This window comes from Siphateles boraxobius, unplaced genomic scaffold (assembly GCF_051911475.1).
Source record: "Siphateles boraxobius isolate OS27281-9 unplaced genomic scaffold, OSU_SipBor_1 68, whole genome shotgun sequence".
NCBI lineage: Eukaryota > Metazoa > Chordata > Actinopteri > Cypriniformes > Leuciscidae > Siphateles > Siphateles boraxobius.
The window spans coordinates 1,386,519-1,405,240 of NW_027509195.1; positions in this window are offsets into that span (position 1 = coordinate 1,386,519).

An 18,722-nucleotide genomic window follows, 5' to 3' on the forward strand; every position below is an offset into this window, starting at 1 on the left:
TATTATGAGTCCGACTGCTATTAGTACAGACAGAAGAGATTAGTACAGACAGCACATTCAAACATGTCCATTCAGTTTCTAAGCCAAGGGGGATATTTAAGGCAAACTTCCAATTTTTATTGCATTTTTTTTCAACTTTGAAAATAAAAAATAATAATTCAGTAACTTTTTTTTAGTAATTCTGATCTATTTTTAAAAACAGATATGTGTGCTCATAATTAAAACATGGGTCCCCTTACACACGATATACAAATTGTACCACTAAACTAACACCTTTTACACTTAAGTAACAAACTGTTGTCTTAAAAATATTCTTTGGTCATGTCTTATGTAGGAATAGAAGATGATCCCAAGTTTTGGGTCGGTTTTCGGCAAGGTTATTAATTTTTTTTTTTTTTTTTTTGAGAGAAGTCTTTTAAGTTCACCAAGGCTGCATTTATTTAATTTAAAAACTGTAAAATTGTGAAATATTATTACAATTTAAAATAACCGTTTTCTATTTTAATGTTTTAAAATGTAATTTATTCCTGTGATCAAAGCTGAATTTTCAGCATCATTACTCCAGTCTTCAGTGTCACATGATCTTTTAGAAATCATTCTAATATGATGCTTCTGATTATTATAAATTTTGAAAACAGTTGTGCTGCTTAATATTTTAGTGTAAACTTTTTTTTAGAATTTAATCCAAAGTTCAAAAAGAACAGCATTACTTTGAAATTGAAATATCTTACATTAAATTTAATTGTCTTCACAGACACTTTTAATCAATTTAATGAGTCGTTGTTGGATACAAGTTTTAATTCCTTTAAATTATAAATAAAAATTAACAAATTTTAAAAAGCCCAAACTTTTGACTGGTAGTGTAGATCGTGTCCCCTCAAAAATAAATAATATAAATAAAAAACATACTCTAGGTGCATGACACTCCTGAGTAAGAAAATATCTCTGAGCTAGTGCAATGATGTTTTATGTTTTATGGCTGTGTCGATTTTTCCATTCCTCCGCCTTCTATTCCTGAGAACGGCGAGGAAAGAGAGAATGTACTATGGGAATGATATAAATGGTACATGGTGAACCCGTAAGGTTATCCACCGCCTCCAAGGCCTCATGTAACAGATTTAACTAAGACCAGAATAGAACTCAAGGATTTCAGTTATCAAGGGAAACGCGAGTAAGAAACTTGATTTTTACATTTACTGAAGAAAATGCAAGAAGTGCTTGCCCCTGCAAACCTATAGCCTACATGATGTTTGGGGCTTGTGAGCGGTTGCCAGACTGTTGAAATGGTGTTGCTAAGGTGCTCAGTTGTTGCTAGGCGATTACTTACTGGCCTAAAAGGCCATCAATGATATTCTAGTATTATGTGATTGCTTAGAAAAGTGATAGCTCATCTCTCCTGATAGCTCGTTTTTTTTATTTCTATGTATTCTTTTTATATATCATTGGATTAATTCACTGACATTTGTTGTTCTTTGCTATTTTAATGTTTATGTTTGTCATTTTAAAGTTTGTCGGAATTGTTTTTATATGCTGCAAACTGGATTGCATCACAGAGAATTCCTCAAAAAGTTGCACCACTTCAGGTATCATTCATGATAGTGGAAAAAAAAAATCGTAAAGTATACTACCAGTCAAAAGTTTAGAATAATAGAGAAACTTGTGCTTCTTTCTTTTGTGTGTGTGTGTGTGTGTGTGTGTGTGTGTGTGTGTGTGTGTGTGTGTGTGTGTGTGTGTGTGTGTGTGTGTGTGTGTGTGTGTGTGTGTGTGTGTGTGTGTGTGTGCGCACTTTGTGTAAGCTGACCTACTTTGTGAGTGATTGGACAGGTGAAAAAGCAGCATACTAGGCACTTTAAAGAGAACTTTCCTCTCCCAGGAAACTTCAAGGTTGCAATATGAATGCACTGTAATAAAAAAAAAACAAAGCAGAAAAGAAAATAAGAGGATGATGAAGGGAGAATAGGCCAGATTAAGGCATGAGAGGGAGGAAGGGCTGGACAAATAGTTTCCATATCAAAGTAAAGTTGCCTCTCTCTCTCTCTAACTGTTCATCCACAATCTCGTTCCCTCCTATTCTTTCTTGGTAATAGAGAAAAGTGCCTATCTTTTTTCCCTCTTCCTCTTGCTGAGACATCAGAAGTTAAAGGTTGCATTTATCTATCACTGTCTGAGTGACAGGAAGCTGACGAATGCCCTGGTGCTTGCTTTCAAGAGTTATTCATTTGGAAAAGACACCACCTAGGCTTTCCCACACAGTGTGGTGTAGTGAAGAGCACAAAGGGAGGAGATTACATGTTAAAGATCAGAATTTGCTCCATAACCAATCCTACTCTCAGTCTACTGGGCAGGATTAATTAAATTGAATCTTGGTCTTTTCAGAGAGGTCGCTAGAGCCGTTTATATGCCATACGAGGGGAACTGGATCATGGCTTGAACTTTACATACTCTCTCCAGAATGAGCCTTTGTAATCCGGATTAGATCAATTCACATTTAGGAGAGACATCTAATCTGGATGCAGTATTTATGTGGCGTTCTGCACTTACCTTGCAATACAACCATACCCACAAATGCTTCAGATGATAAACTCCACCCTTACTCAGATGTTAAGTGCAAAAGAGCTCATGTAATATCCACTATAACACATTCTTCTATCGGTAATGGGAGTTGTGTGCCCTTTATTCCAACCTAGAATTTAGGACTAATGCTACCTTCACATGCTATCGGAAATGTCCAACTTCTCACTTCTGAAGTCGTCATTACGAGCTTGTTGCATTCAAGTGCTTTGTTGTCTGAAAGAAGAGGAACCATATAGGACACCAGGTTAATTCTGGCCTATTAACTGGGAAAATAGTATTAAAGCCAAATTACATGTCCAAATCATTGAGAACTATAACATTCACCACACTTCTGGAATTTTGGTCAAATGGGCTACAGGCTATCTTTGCTCTGAATAATAGGCTACAGTACACTTCAAATTATTATTTGTAAATATGCACAAGGTCGGGCAAGACAAGGTGATGAGCTGTTGTGGAAAAAAACTAATAATGAATACCATCCACACAGCAGCGATCGTTCACCCCTCTCCGCCATAAAGTTTGTGGCCCGTCCAACTCGGGGACGGGGTATTAAAATGATCCCGAACTAGTACCTAGTGGTAATAATAATAATTATACGACTTGAGAGGGCGTTCATGTCCAATTTGTAAGGGAAGGAACTTATTTACGATAATTCCGCAGCATAGCCTGCGCTATTATGAGACACGTGCTGTGTGAACTGTGAACTAATAGTCAATAAAATTCGACAAATGACACGCTAACACAGTGCGTTCAAGTCTGTGAAGTTCGTACTTACGAGGTGGAAAGTCGTGTTTACGACGACCTTTGCGTTCAAGTCACTTTCGTCGGAGTAAGATGGCGGTGTACTTTCTCTTAATTAAGTAGCTTACCGTTACACAAAAATACAACAAGGTTCTTATAGTTCTATAAAATGAAGAACAAAGACAAGGTGCTTTGCTTTTTTACGTTTTTAGTTAATGAAGCCACTGAACTGTATCGTTAGTATTGTTATTTTATAATGCTATCATATTCGGTGCAGGCAATTCGCTTACTGCACTGTACAAAATAGAAAAGCCTGACAATAATAACGTTACAACTAAATACCTTCAGTACACGTGGTAGGCTATTTCGCCATGTTTCTCACTGACACGCCACGAACTCGTAAAGATCGGCACTTAAAGAAGATCTCGAGCTCCCCACGAGTTCATGTGCGTTCAACTCGTAAATATACGAGATGATTTGAACGCACCAAACCCACCGTCGCGAATCCTGTCCTTCATCAGAGTTGTCCACTGTTTTGAAACTGAGACGCAGACGCAGTGCGCTGTTGAAGACGACGCTTATACAGGTAAACAGTTCAAGTTTATAACGTTTTGCAGTGAAACTCAAAATAAAACATTTGTATGAACCAGCCCTCAAACTATCTGCCACCAACATGCAGTAGCCTATTCATGCTTATGCTAAGTTATACTGTGAACAAAATACTGAAAAGCTGTTTGTTATTTTTAAGCAAGACATTAATATTGAGTAACTTACCTTTTAAACACAAATTTGCCAGTTGGATTTTGGCAATTTTTCCTTTGCCAACGAAAATACTTTCAAACAAAGCCACAGCTAAATTAACAGTTGATCATCTCCAAGCAATATCCATTCTTTCTAGAATTCCACCGAATGGTGACATTTGCTTGTTGTAACTCTTCAAAATTAAACTTGATTTTTTATCTTTTTTCAACACTGAATCTAATACTACACATATTTAACTATTCAAAATGTGTATTGGTCAATCTCAGCTTTTTCAATCTCGCAGCTTTATTTATTTTTTTACAAGGTTTCTAAGCAGAAGATGGACGCATGTTTTCTCAGTCCTGTTACCGAAACTCATGTGCCATTTAAAAAGCATGTTTAAAAGCATGTCAATTAATTCCTTTGTTTTCCCCACAAGAAAGTGTTTATTTTAAATAAATTGTTGGTTACATGTTCAAATAATTGATTATTGTTAAAAAAAAAAATCAATATTAAGGCAAGGTGTATTTTAATAAAAAACACAAATTTCCCATTTTTTCATTTTAAAGAAATTTATAATTTTTATTATAATTTAATTTATTAAACAATTGTATAAATGATGGATCAAACAAAACTGATAAAAACAGTGGTTTAACTTTATTTTTAAAAAGAAAAAAATAGTAACAGGAATGAACACTTGGTAACAGGAATGAACATTAGGTAACAAAAATGAGAGTCCATATGTGTGTGCATACATACACACCTGTTTAGTATGGGTTTTCTCTAGTGGTCGTCCAATGTGGTTTTTTTTGATAGCCGATATCTTAGAGAGCAGGGTGGCATGGCTAAGAAATAATTTAGGTGACAGGACCGTATGTTGAGATTTACCTTCTCAGTCATAGTTAGAATTTCATCAAATATACGGAATTAAAATGAGAGGACTTATGGTCTTCCCATTGCCTTCAGAATTATCCAGATGATGCAACTTCCTGTTGAAAATGTGTCTTGTGGAATATTCAAATTTTTTCAGGGGGGGGGGGGGGGGGGGTGTGTGTTAGGGTAACAGGACTGAGTGAAAACCCCGGGACACGACTAAAATGTGAATTTTATCTTAAATATTAGAACATTTTACAGCATAGATTGGATATAAAGTCACACAACAATGCAAAAAAATTAAGATTTCTGAAGGATTTTAATAATCATATTCCATGGTAAAGTTTAGAGATAGAGCGTGGAGACATGTAGAAAATGCTATTTTTTAGTGTTCTATGTAGTTTTCATTAATGTTTTTTAATTCTACATTTTAAATTTGTATTTAGCTTAATGTGCAGGACATTTTGCTTAATAATAAAATGTATTTTAGAGTTCATTTTCATGCAATTGTATACATATAATGTCCTGGGGACAGGAATGTCACCCTTTCGGTGGAATGGCTCGAATCAGTTCGATTAATGATTCAATGAATCACTCATAAAGACTCAAGCTACATCTGAAATCGCATATTGTCTGATTTATATTATATTTTAATTCATTAATATAACAATTTACATAATTTTAAGACCTATAATGGCCCCCCTGTGGGATTGCTGTGACAACTGCTATCTCGAACACTCTCGGTTATTTCTTACCTCATTTTCTGTTCCAGTGCAGCGTCTTTTGTAATCACTTTGTGTGTGTGTGTGTGTGTGTGTGTGTGTGTGTGTGTGTGTGTGTGTGTGTGTGTGTGTGTGTGTGTGTGTGTGTGTGCGTGTGTGTGTTTAGGCAGCTCTGGACCAAAGGCATGGCTAATCATAATATTCATTATTCGTTATCAGCGCTGTCAAACAGAGACCCAGTAGCTTCAGGCTTGAGCTCTGCCACTCCTATCAACTGCATCTACAAGGATGAATTATAATTATACAAAATCCCTAACAAATTACTACCAAAAATAGTATAATGCTGAACCCTCAGGTGAAAGCAGTTAAAGGGATAGTTCATAAAAAATTTAAATTCTGTCATCATTTACTCACCCTCAAGTTGTTCCAAACCTGTATGTGTTTCTTTCTCCTGCTGAACAGAAAAGAAGATATTTTAAAGAATGTCGGTAACCACAGTTGACGGCACCCATTGACTTCCATAGTATTTTTCTTCCCAGTCAATGGGTGCCGTCAACTGTCTGGTTACCGACATTCTCAAGACTAACATTAAAAATTAGCATTACATTTGTTATTTAATAATCTTTGTTAAAGTTAGTTAATAAAAATTCAATGTTAGTTCATGTTAGCTCAAGTCATATAATATTTATTTTAATGAAATGTTGACATTTTCATTGCTAGTTCATGTTAATAAATTAACTAATGTTAAAAAATAGTGTTACCAATATAATAATAAAAAAATTTAAAATATTTTTACCCTCCCATTTGTAAAACTACCCCCTCTAGTATATGAGTAAAAAATATTTATTTATTTTTTATTTATTAATTTATTATTTTTGCAAAATAGTGTTATCTTTCCCCTTAAGGCTAAATGATTAGAAGAATTTGCCCATAAACATGCCAAGACTCAGAGCAGAAATTTAATCCAAACAGCTGCCAGGATCAACCTAAAAATAATACAGCATCTTCGGCACACCCTTCAGTCCACTTTTGACGCCTTCTGCCACAGGGGAGCACTTTGGGCAGCTATACACACTGAATGTCATGAGGGATGAAATCAGTTGAATGCCTTTGAGATGTGACATTAAAATAACTAAAGGATAGGAAAAAGCTTATGAGAGAGAGAAAGAGAGAGAGAGAGAGATAGACTGGAAAATGTAACTTCAAATGTGACCTCATAGAGCAAGATTTCTTCCTCAGGCAGAAACCAGCAGAGAATTTGCGTGGGAACCTGTGCTGTGGTGAGCTTCTGAGAATAAGTTAGGCAGAGATAAACTCTGGTTTACTGTAAAATGCAAGTGAAAAAGGACAGAACTGTGACAAACGTCTCCCAGCGATCTGTCTGTACCTGTTAACCAAGGCCAACTGTCTCAGAAAGTGAAACAGAGAGAGTGTTGAATGACACACACCCTGCTCATACTTGAGAAGGTTAATAAGGTGGAGCTGTCATTAAAAATTGCCTTTACCTTCTTCTTCACTGTTGTGTAACTGACATTGAGAAAGTTATCATGACCACGTCAGAGAAAAAGAAGAGAGATGGAGAAGGGAGAGAGAAAATAATAAGGCAGATATGTATGAAGACAAGGGTGAGGTGAGATGATGGAATTGAGGACTGGAAAAGAGAACGGTGTGTATATATAAGTCAATCCCAACACTTTATTATAGATATACTCTGAGTTCCAAACAAATGAATCATAAGTTCCTGTTCCGTTGTCTCAAATAAGCATCCCAGACACAAAGAACGAGCCCACGCGTTCTCCTTTAATTGTATGACCTCAGAGCGCCTCAAACGCCCCTCAGACAGGAGGAAGTCAGTTTATTAGTCGCAAAAGTCAAATGTGGAAATTGTTGGCTGAAATGTGATGTGTTATTTGACTGAAAGATATTGCTGCCACTGAGACTGGAGCAGTATGACCTGTTTCAAAACCTCAAGTGCCTTCTTAGGCAACATTTTAAATCATTAACTCACTTGAAGACTGTTCCAAAAAGTAGGCAAGTTGATCATTCTGCCTCCTAAGATGCCTCCTTTTAGCCAAATTATACGGCAGCATTGCTTGTACTGTATCCTTTGTAGTAAAGTCAGTCCCAAGATAGTTAGTGAAAAAAATAAATCCAAGGGGGCGGATGGAGCAAGACATTTATTATAAATAAACATTAAGTTTATTACATACTGAAAAGTATCAATAAAAATACTTTGATGTAAATAAAAATGGATAAAAAAAATAGTTCACCTATATGTGTTTGTGCATTAGCTTAGCAGCATGCTAATGTCATACTCTTGAAATAATAAAAATAGACTGCCTCGTAATATACATTACAGTTTGGGAAAGTTTTGTAAAGAATCTAATACTTTATTGAGCAAGAACACATTAAATTGATCAAAAGTGACATAAAAACATTTATAATGTTACAAAGTGCTTCTATTTCAAATAAATGCTGCTCTTTTGAACTTTCTATTCATCAAAGGATCCTGAAGAAAAAAAAAACATTTTCCACAAAAATATTAAACAGCACAACTGTTTTCAACATTGATAATAGTCAGAAATGTTTCCTGAGCATCAAATCAGCATATTAATGATTTCTGAAGGATCATGCGACACTTAAGACTGCAGTATGCTGAAAATTCAGCTTTGATCACAGGAATAAATTAAAATGTTCAAAAAATGTTATATATAAAATATGATATAAACTGTAGGCTAAATATAATTAAATTAGCAACATGCTAATATCTCAATTGAAATTAATTTGGTCATGTCTCTCATTATAATGCTAACTACATTTGTGCAGCCTTTGTAGAGCGTTTCAATTCGGTTACCTATGAAGTACCTTGATAGTTAGGGAGGCAGCGACAGCATTTAGGATCAGAGTGTGTGTGTGCGTAAGAATCAGTATCTAGTATCTAACACAGACTACAGTAATGCAGTAACTCTGACTTACATTTCCCTGTTACATTATACACAAGCTCGCTCCCTGACATGTGTAGCTTACACTATGTAAACCAACACACTTTTCCTGAACCACTCACACCATCAATTATTCATAAATGTAAATGCACTCAAAAACATTATCAAGCACTTAGGAATAAAGTTGCCGTGAATCCACAGAGTTTGAGTGGACGCTAGGCATCTGAATACCTGCTCTTATGTAAGCGCATGTAAAGTTAGACTAAGAATAATGCAGTCCATTTATAATTTTGTCATTGGCTTCTGTCCCTGTGAGCATTTTTAAGAATAGAAGTGAAGATTTTCACATTGTGGTAAGATGTCTCTCAGGGTCCGATGTTCCACATTCATGCTCTAGAAGCTGGTATCTGTTTGGAGGGAGAAAAAAACTTTCCCACAATGCACTTTATTTAAAAATGAAGGTCCAGAAACAGGGGCCGGATTTAAGATCTTTTTTAAGAAAGAGATAAAAAAAATACTTAGCTCGTTCTATCTAGGCTTGCCTCTTATATTCCGGTCTGACCAGGTAGCAATAGACTGCGTGCTTGTCTTAACCCTCCTCCTCCCCAGCACCACCTGTCTAGATCTTCCACGGGGGTTTCTTATTTGCTACAGCACTTTTACTGTCAGTTTAAGTCTTTGTACTTGACGCCACTTTTGCGTTTTCTCTTCAGATCGTTTCTGTGTAAACACAGCCTAAGAGGTTATTTACAAAGACATTTAAGACTGTTTTTCACAGGAATTAGGTTTCGTTTTAGAAAAGTCTTAGGAAAAAACAATATTCTTAAGAATTTTATTTTTGGGGGGGGGGGGGAATACAACATTCTCTTAACTTTATTCTTAAGTTAGAAAATAAGAATAATAGCAGTTAAGAATGTTTTTTGAACCCGGCCCTCTATTGAGAATTTGTGGTCCATACACAGAAAAGAGAAGCAGATCTGTGTTTATCTCCTGGGGTAACTTTCTCCCTCTAATTTGTACTCTCCTGATCCTTCTTTGTATTTCAACAAACCCTGAATGAGCGATGGATATTCCCCTCACACGGGCAGGCAGGAACCCTACAGATGAACCACGCTCCCTCTCACCGCCCTTTATCAAAGAGAAGCAGCGCTGTGCAAATTACACTGACCCCTATTCCTGACCCCTGATGGCCCGCCCCTCCTCACCTCCTTTCTGCTCCTTTTTTCCAACCCTCTCTTTCAGAGCTGTTCTTTTTGTGCTCGTGTCATGTAGCTGAAAGAGGAAGTCGCCATCCTTCAGACCACCCTCACGCTCAGACACCCACTGAGTCGCTATGGAAACCCTCTCCGGCCCCAAAGAGAGGCATCGCCGGACAGAGCACAATGCAAATGAGGGATAGATGGAAAGGGTGAAATGGGAAGATGTTGGAAGTGGGCGCAGGGGCGGAACAGTTGTGCTAATTTTGTCAAAACTAGTCCTCGGATAACTCCTTTAGCTCTTTTAGATGTTTCGAAGAGAGAAAGTAAAAGCAGATGTATCGTAATGAATAATGCACGGGCGTCGTTTTGAAAAATTACTAAGACTTGCGCTCAGACAGACTGGATAAGCACTGTGCAAATCTCGGTTTGTCTAGCTTTTGCACTTCATTTTTTTTTTCAAATTTTTTTTTCAATTCAACTTAGAAAATTTATTTCATGTGGTAACATTTGAAATTAAATAAATTATTTAAGTCTACCTGAATTCACCCAACCTAAAAAAAAAAGGTTATATTGAAGCATAACTGTCAGTAGATATAACCTGATTCCTCCAGCAAGGTAAAATTACTTAATAAGTTTGATATAATCATTTTTGTTTATATGATGAAAGACCTTTTCCACCAAGATATAAATACACTAAAAAAGTATTTTATTACCCTTATGTGAAACAAAATAATTTAATGGCGGAAGAATAGTGAAAGTTCAGCAATGCCGCCTACAAGAAATAAAGCCTGTCTGCATACCACATACTAACACATGCTGTTCCTAGAATTACAGATCCCTGAGGGGAAATCATAATGATTAATTATACAGCCACTGCACTTTTTAATGCTTATTTTCTGTCGCAGGCATTTAGGCTGTATTGATGCCTTGTTTGGTCGCACACATATTCATATATTTTTGTGTAGCCTGCGGTTACAGAACTGCAATCATCAGGGTTCTTTTAATTAATAAATATTAATTGGGCCTGTTACCCTGAGGTGGCAAAGACAGCCGGCTATGAACTTTAAGAGTGATTATTTATCCCACAACTTGTTTGTTTTCTATTCATTTATTATTTATACATCCATAAGTGTTGATTTTCTCTAAATGTCACATTTCCAGGCCCCTTTTAATAGAGAGAGGTTAACGACTGTTTACCATGAATCATTCCCCAAGTTATTCAGTAAATAGTTCCCTGAAGATTTAGAGCTAAAATCAGCACTACCAAACATGTATAATTTAATCTTGATGATACTGAAATTCACATTATTAATATGCATCAACCCTACCTCCAACATCATTTTTAGCATAGCAATGAAGGGCTGTCAAAGTTAAAGGGGTGGTAAAACACAATTTCACTTTTCTAACTTTAGCTAGTGTGAAATGTTGCTGTTTGAGCATAAACAACATCTGCAAAGTTACAGTGCTCAAAGTTCAAAGCAAAGGGAGGTATTTGCTTTTAAAGAAAAGGACAACAAAAAACGTCTGGTAAGGACTACACGATATTCCTCCCGGGTTAGTGACATCAGCAACCCTAAAATGTACATAAACCCCACCTCGGGGACACGTAGTCCATGTTGAGAAGAGGAAAAGTAATTGTATAAGAGTACACAAATCACTAAGAATAATTTAAAATAGAAAATGTATCTCTTTTTTGAAGAAATATGATGAGATCTTTCATGTACCATGATTAATATCTGTATGCCGTTTACATTTTTTTTCTTCTTTTTCTTTTTTTCTCTTCTTTCCCTTTTTATCCTGGTTGTGCAAGATTGAATCTACTCGTTTAATATAAACAGTTTTGGAAATGTTCCAGATTTCTAAGAGGTGCATGTTTGCACTATTGTAAAACAATTATTGAATAATAATAAAAAAATTAAAAAAAAGTTGTATAAGAGTACATTTGTGAGTCGGCTCAAACTTTAGCATCCTTCTTTTCACATGCAAAAAAAAGTCACTCTGTTAAATTCATCAACTAACCATTCAGAGACGTCCTGTTGCATTCTACATGTTGTCACTTCTTCTTGAGTCTCTCCATCTTTGTCTGACTCTTTTTACATTAAAGGCAGAACAGTTTCTGTCATTTTAGTGTCTGCGTGAGGTAATTGCAGCTGCTAACACACAAGCTCTTGAAACCCCGCCCTCTGAGGCAGCTCATTTGCATTTAAAGGGCCAGGCACAAAACGGTGTGCAAAACAAGGAGGCAAAAGGCCGCAGCCTCTAAGGTAATTCACTATAGCGCCGCTTGAGGCCAGGGGAGTGAGGTTTACTTCCACAGCTCTCTACTAGCTGGCCTCCATTACCTATAGAGCTCGGGATCATTTCGTCACGTTGCGATACATTGTGGGAATCACGGTACGGAAGTAGATGTACTGTATAGTAGGCAGTACGTAATATTAGGTTTAATTTAGGTTATTTTTAGGAAAATGGAAAACTGCTGTAATCGGTCTCATGATCGACAGGGCAAACACCTCATAAATCATATAAGTGGTGATCTTTTTGCTTTGCTTTGTAACGTTAGTCAACTCCGTTAGCGCTCACGGCTAACTGATAACTGATATTTTTATGACATGGTCAATAGATTTTCAGCTGCCAGAGTTAACTAGCTAGCTACATTTACATTGAATGTTTTAATTTAACAGTTAACTAAAGTTCTGCTGTTCAGATTAAAGCAGTAAGTACGTTGCTGTGTTTTGGGAGGAAGCTGTTAAATATAAAAAATACTGATGTAGCTGTTAGTCAAATCAGCATATCAATTCTCAATTAGCAATGTCACCTCGTTTATTCATCTAGATTTTGGTGGATAGACTAGGTTATTGTAATACTGACAAGCTATGGCATAATTTGTACCTTACATTTCTAGAAAGCATCAGCCCATACAATAGACACAAATGCAGTGGTAATTACTAGCTATATACCCCTCTGTACTGGACCTTAAATGGTATTCTGTTGCTGAAGCTGTAGCTCTGTAGCTTAAATGTTAAAATGCTTTATTATTACTAGTAGCTTACATATTATTATATTGCTGGAGCTCTGTAGTTTAATTATTATTATTACATGGCTTGGTTGAATACTAATGTTGAATGTGGTCTGTTATTTCTTGACAACAGACCACTTTCTAAGTATAACACACCGTTGCCATGAAAAACAGAGCGTTGCCATGGACACAGTTCTGTTCACAGTTCTATTACCTTATTCCAAACCGGCCTTTGCGTTACCTCTAAAATGGCCGCCGTTACCCACAATGCACCGTTCCATGACGTCTATGCCCGAGCTCTATAGGGTTGGGTACCGAACTCGGTACTTTTAATGGCACGACTGAATTACGTCATTACTACCGAGTACCAGTTCACATTAAATCAATCGTTGCCAAATTTCGGTACCTGAGAGTGCATCTGGGCGCAAGAGTAATAAATACGAATCCTGCATCCTGGGTGTCTCTGTGCAGTGGCGCAGACGCGCGGTTTCATTTACCACTCAGACACACTGAAGCACGCGTGACGCTCGCTGTGTTTTTCATCCTCTGCAGTCTCACTATGAGAGAACATGAATGCATTTCCAGAGCCGCTCTGAGAGTCACGGAAGTTCCTCAGCATTTTACAGTTTCATTTTAGAAAAACTATCGTTATCATTAACACACAGAAACTCAAATGTCTTCATATGTCTTCATATAAAAGATCAATTAAATTAATGTTTTATGTCTTCATTTGATTAATAGAAAATTCACAACACAGAATTTGTGGAAAACAAAACATTTCATAGAATTTTTTTCATACATTTTTTTTATTACTAAAATGGTTGTTTTTATTAATATTCAAGCATCACAGACAATGGCAGACAGCGACCAAGGCAGCTCTGGCATCATGTCAATAATACTTCTACAAATGATTTAGTTTCTTTACAGTTTTTGAGGTAAACATGCCTAAATTACCCCCCAAAAAAAGCGTTGGGTACCGGCACCGAATTTCTTAAAATTTGAACGGTACCCAACAGTTACCTATTTTTCAAACCTGTTGTTCATTTTGTATCATTCCTCCAAAGGTGTCAATACAGTTTCTAATTCTGTCATTTTGTCTTTGGACATGCTAATTGCACCGATCCTACAACATAAAACAGTGATATTATATGTTGACTGTGAAGCATATTGATTCTTGAGGAGTTTGGATGAAATAGAAGTGCTTCACTTAAGAGTAAATAAGAGTGTTATGCAGATATGAAACCCTGAAAAGCATAACATTTCCACTTGTCTGATCAAGGGTTTTAAAACACTACAGTGAATAAAACATTACCTCTTAACCCATAGAGGAAGTGAATTTTATACTGGGATGTAATCGCTAATGGTCTGAGTGACTATACTAAGTGGTTGTAATGTTAAATGGGAGCTAAAATTGATGGACTCAGTGATGCAATTTTCCATGCCAACCAACGCTGGCACTGGAAACCTGCCGCTACTGTCACCCAAATACTCAGCATTTCATTGCACAATTGTGTATTGCCGCCAGACATCCAGGCAATGCGCACCCACTCTTCGTCTCTGCTAAATACACTCTATTGGCAGGCTTGGCCGTAATCGCATCCCCTCCCAAGCATTAATACAAACATGCTACTAACAAGGCCAGATTGTAAGGGCGCTATTATTGAATCCATTGTACCACAGTATTTCCACCCAGCATTTTCTGAAACAGATCATAATGCATTAAGTCAGTCAAAAACCATATGCCTTCATTACTCAAGGGATGAATCATCATCTTTTGAGGGCTATTTATCCAAATATTGCACAGCAAATTGGCTAGCCATTTTTCTGACAGAAAAAGCATTGAATGGGTGTATTCTAGAAAGTAAATTACTGCTATACGTAATGGAATTGAAGTGGGCGTCTCAAGGACAAAACAACAAACTTTATTGCTCATCCATGGGGATGCGGCTTCATTCTTTTGACTGCATTTTAAATGGATGGGAGGAAGAACGACAGATAAAAAAAGAAAGTGTGTGAGTGAGAGAATATTGCAAGTATGATGAAATTTGTGGGAAAGTGTCATCAGATATTAAAGTTATAAAGTGAGGCAGACTGATGCCAGCTTACTCAAGACTGCCAATCTGCCTGTCAGTTACACTTTTAAACTTTAGACTTAGAAGTGTGTTAAACTAAAGTTAAAAAATGAAACTTGATGGACTCAAACAAGAAAATAGCGAAACAATATAAAGAGAGGAAAGGCTAACAGATTCTAGTGGTGGTATTATGGTACAAAAGGTCATACTATGATAACAATATTCATGCTAACATGGTACACCAAGGTACTTTAAAGAACACCATGCTTGTTGCTTGTTGGTCCGAATATCATGAATACAGACTTCTTTCTGGCAGAAATTGTTTATTTTTACAAGATTTTGAGTCCAATATTAATGGAAAAATATGAAATTGTTTTTTTTTAGAAGGCTTTTGCATTCTGCATCCCCCTAGAAGCTTTGAGTTATACAAAAGCACTGAACATTCATACAAACGCACTGAATTATAGTTCCCTTTCGTTGTCACTCCGAGTTACGTCGGATGACGACGAATGGGGTTTCGCTTAGAACACCTATCGACTTCGAGTATTACAAAACGAGCCAATGGCAAAGAAATGCCATGGGTCTGCGGAATTTGCATGGCGTAACTCCGCCCCACCTCGTGGGTATAAAAGGAGGAAGCCGGCAACAAGCAGATATGTTTTTGCTTCGGAGCCAAGAGTATTTCTTCACTCCACAGTCATCTCTGACTTCGCTCTACGAGACGAGCTTCTCTCTCCGGTGTTGGTGTGACGGCGATCTGCAGCGAGCTCACAGTGCCTGCTGATCTGTGCAGTAATCTGCCAGTGTGTGTGTGTCTCCCTGTGCGCTTCAACATCGCAGAGTTTTTTCTCTGAGTTTTTTTCTCTGAGTTTTTTTTTTCTCTGAGTTTTTTCTCTCCTCGTTTTTTCTCTCCTCGATGTGCTGGATGTGCTGGATGATTGGGTAAGGCCGCCGACCCTCGTCCGCGGCAAACCTCAATACCTCTCTTCCCGGACGTGCATGATGAGATCTCGAAGTCCTAGAAGACCCCCTTGTCTTCTCAGGACCGCTCGCTGATCTCATCCGCCTTTCCTCCCCTCGATGGGGCCGCTGCCCTTGGGTACACTGGGGTTCCCCCGGCTGAACGCTCTGTTGCGATGCTATGTGTCCTCAGAGTGCTTCTTCTCGGCGCAATCCTAAGCACCCGCCCGTGGTCCTATAGTGCCACGGGACTGGCAGCCGCCTCACTGCATGCCATGGTCATTCTGCTGGTCCACCTGACCCAGATGCTCATGGACCTGCACGAGGGCGGGACTGACTCAGGTCTCTTCACTGAGCTGCGCGCCGTCACTGACCTTGCTCTTCGAGCGACGAAAGTGGCCGTACGCTCCCTGGGTCAGGTGATGCTCACCATTCTGTGGCTGAACCTGTCTGATGTGCTGGATGTCGCGCTGACCCGTCTGTCCGACATTCCCATATCCCAGGTCGGCCTCTCCAGCGGTGCGGTTGAGGGCTTGACCAACAGCTCTCAGCCGCTCATGAGCAGACTGACGTTGATTCTGTCCCGACGGCCCCGCCGTCCGCCCAGATCCCTCGGTCTGCCCACCGCCGAAGGCGCCCTCCCACGGCTCCCACCCCGCCCGTTCACCCGGGCCGGTTCTGGGGGCCGCGGGCGGACGCCACAGCCCCTCTCCAGCCCCGCCCCCCGCTACACGCCGGGTTAAGCGGCGCTCCTGAGACGGGCTCCTCGGGGATGGAGCAGACTGAGGTTGACTCTGTCCCGACGGCCCCGCCGTCCGCTCGGATCCCTCGGTCTGCCCACCGCCGAGGGCGCCCCCCCGCGGCTCCCGCCCCGCCCGCTCAGCCGGGCCGGCTCTGGAGGCCGCGGTCGGAAGCCAAAACAGTCCTCTCCAGCCCCGCCCCCCGCTACACGCCGGGTTAAGCGGCGCTCTTGGGATGGGCTCCTCAGAGATGGGACTCAGTTCTTTCCAGGAGCTGGTAGCAGGACCACTCCTTTCCCCGGGTGAGGGCCGGGGAAGAATCCCTATTCTCCAAAGAACTGACTCTCCCGTCTCTGAGCACAGAGAGTTCGGACGTCACAGAGCGCCGCCCACATGCCGTGCTCTCCTCGTCCCCCTCTGTCCCGGAGGTGGTTGACACGGCGTGCCGTCCACGACCGCTTCGCCCCTGTCCCCCTCTGTCGCCAGACCCTTGACAGAGCAGGCCCCCTTGGAACGCTGGTCCTTCCCTGGCCTCCTCTGTCAGGGTGCGGTTTTGACCTTGCCCCCACACCGGGCCGCTATGCCGTCCACGTCTGGGCCGGTCATTCCGCTTAGCTGCACCACCGGGGGGACGTCTGTGGTTCTCGACGCCGCTGGCACAGTTGGGAGCCTGCCTAGAGCTTCCCTATCTGTTCCGCTGGGTCGCGCGAACATCGGCTCGGCTATGCGATTCAGTTCGCACGGTCTCCTCCCCACTTCAGGGGAGTCCGCTCCACTTTGGTCGATGGCTATGCCCTATCATGAGAGCGGAGGTTGCTACCCTACTGGCAAAGGGTGCGATTGAGACTGTCCCTCCAGCCGAAAGGAGGTCCGGGTGTACAGCCCCTACCTCAGTGTCCCGGAGAAGTCTGGTGGGTTACGGCCAATCCTGGTCCGAACCGCTCCCTTCACAGGCTGCCGTTCAAGATGCTCCTGGCCAAACGCATTTCTGGATGTGTGCGGCCACAGGATTGGTTTTCAGCGATCGACCTGAAGGACGCCTACTTTTATGTCTCCGTTCTCCTTCGACTCAGACCATACCTACGGTTTGCTGTCAGGGCGCGCGCATATCAGTACGCTGTTTTCCCATTCGGGCTAGCCCTGTCTCTTCGCGTCTTCACAAGGTTGTTGAGGCTGCCTTTGTTCCTCCATGGGAACACGGGGTTCGCATCCTGAACTATCTCGGTGACTGGCTGTCTTAAGCTCACTCCTGATACCAGGTTTGCGAATACAGGGACCCAGTGCTCCGGCACCTAGCTCGTCTGGGCCTTCGGGTCAACCGGGGAGGAGTAAACTTTGCCCCGTGCAGAGGAGCTCTTTTCTCGGTTTGGACTTGGTCGCCTTCTCCACTCAGCCATTGCTGACTTGCCTGAGACTATCAAGCGTAAGAGTGCGGTTCCACTGAAGTTTCTTCAGAGGCTCCTGGGGCATATGGCATCTGCAGCCGCGGTTCGCCGCTCAGATTGCTTCATATGAGACCGCTTCAGCTTTGGCTCCGCGACCGAGTCCCGAGGTGGGCATGGCAACACGGCACCCTCCGAGTACCAGTTACTCCGACCTGCCGTCAGACCTTCATCCCGTGGTCGAACCTCAGTTTTCCACGGGCCGGAGTGCCCCTGGAACGAGCTTCGCGGCATGTTGTTGTAACGACAGATGCCTCCTCCACGGGCTGGGGTGCCATGTGCAATGGACGTGCTGCCGTGGGCTCCTGGACAGGACCCCGACGCCTCTGGCACGTCAATTGCCTCGAGTTGCTGGCCGTACGTCTTGCTTTGCGCCGCTTCCGGGCCGTGCTCAAGAACCAACACGTACTAGTCCGTTCAGACAATACCGCCACTGTAGCGTACATCAACCATCAAGGTGGTCTACACTCCCGCCGTATGTCGCAACTCGCCCGCCACCTCCTCATATGGAGTCAGAAGCATCTGAGGTCGCTTCATGCCATTTATATCCCCGGAGCCCTGAACTGTGCAGCCGACGAGCTCTCACGGCTTCAGCCCCTCCCGGGAGATTGGCGACTCCATCCCCAGTCGGTTCAGCTGATTTGGGACCAGTTCGGGGACGCACAGTTAGATCTGTTTGCCTCTCACGACTCGACCCATT